This window comes from Cynara cardunculus (genome assembly GCF_001531365.2).
Source record: "Cynara cardunculus var. scolymus isolate 2C chromosome LG 3, CcrdV1, whole genome shotgun sequence".
Taxonomy (NCBI): domain Eukaryota; kingdom Viridiplantae; phylum Streptophyta; class Magnoliopsida; order Asterales; family Asteraceae; genus Cynara; species Cynara cardunculus.
In genome coordinates, this window is record NC_037530.1 from 6,203,529 (window position 1) to 6,204,633 (window position 1,105).

General features: G+C 22.3%; 1 protein-coding gene across 1 annotated transcript in view; it reads left to right on the forward strand.

The window, feature by feature from the left end:
- LOC112508913 (succinate dehydrogenase assembly factor 4, mitochondrial-like) overlaps nucleotides 1–1,105 on the forward strand; it is a 4,195-nt gene that overhangs the window by 1,914 nt on the left and 1,176 nt on the right. Inside the window, exon 2 of the mRNA XM_025113764.1 lies at nucleotides 771–829. The gene's annotated coding sequence lies outside the window, so the exon portion shown is untranslated. The remainder of the gene's footprint in view (nucleotides 1–770; nucleotides 830–1,105) is intronic.

The window sequence follows — 1,105 nt, forward strand, 5'->3', positions numbered from 1 at the left end:
AGTTTTACTTACGCACAATCTACTTGCAATCTTGAGTTTTAAGTAAGATGCATTAATAACTAGTACTTTACGCATAAAAAATGGTTTTTAAGAATTTTTGTCAAATGCTTTATAATAATATAATATACATATGATGTTGGATTTTACTGAAAAGGAAAGTTAAGAAACGTAAGAAAAAATCTTCACCGCTTAGCGTAAATTAGGATAAGATACACCAGATCAATCACAATTTATAAGTTAGTTTAAGATTAAAAGTCTAGATTCATTCTTATTTCTATCCTTTGCTTATATATATTTTTAATTGTTATTATTTATTATTTTTTATTTAAAAGAAAAGTTTTGAAAAGAGAATACATTAATTCTTTCCATTTCCTTTTTTTATTACTTAACAAACTTGAAAACAAGCGTTTTTTTCCTGCTTTTCTTCCTTTCTTTATTATTAGAAAGGTATTGGTATAATGCAGTAAGATAAATCTCAATTTTAATATTTGATTTATTTATTTATTTATTATTTTATGTGTTTTATTTTTGAATAAAATATAAATTTAAAAATATCATAAATTTTGAAAAAAATATATATTAATGTTAATATCAAATCAACTATTTAAAAGCTCTCATTTTTCATGTAATTTCTTTAATTTATTTTTTATTATAGTTTAATTTAGGTTTAATGATATAATTTTTTTATTAAGATAATAAACTCCATCGTTTAATCACTTTCAAGTTTCTTAAACTTGTTCTTCCAATTTCTATTGCTAATTTGTGTTTAGGGTTTTTGCAGATCCCCAAATCCAACCAAATATATGTTAAGTTTCCAATTTCTATTTCTGTAAGTATCCTTTCTTATTCACCTTGCTTTCTATACTATTTTCTGATCGAAATTAAGAATCAAAATCTTTTCTTATTCAATCATCCTCTTCTTCATAATCTGAATCTTGTTTTCATTACATCTTGCTTTCTTTCTATAATTTGATGATGGGGTTTAATTTTGTTAAAGAAACATTTTTTTAATATTTACTACTTATTATTATTATAATAAAACTCAATTATTATAATATTATTATTTTAGGGTCTTGGTTTGCATTTCGTTTTGAGTTGGGTCCGT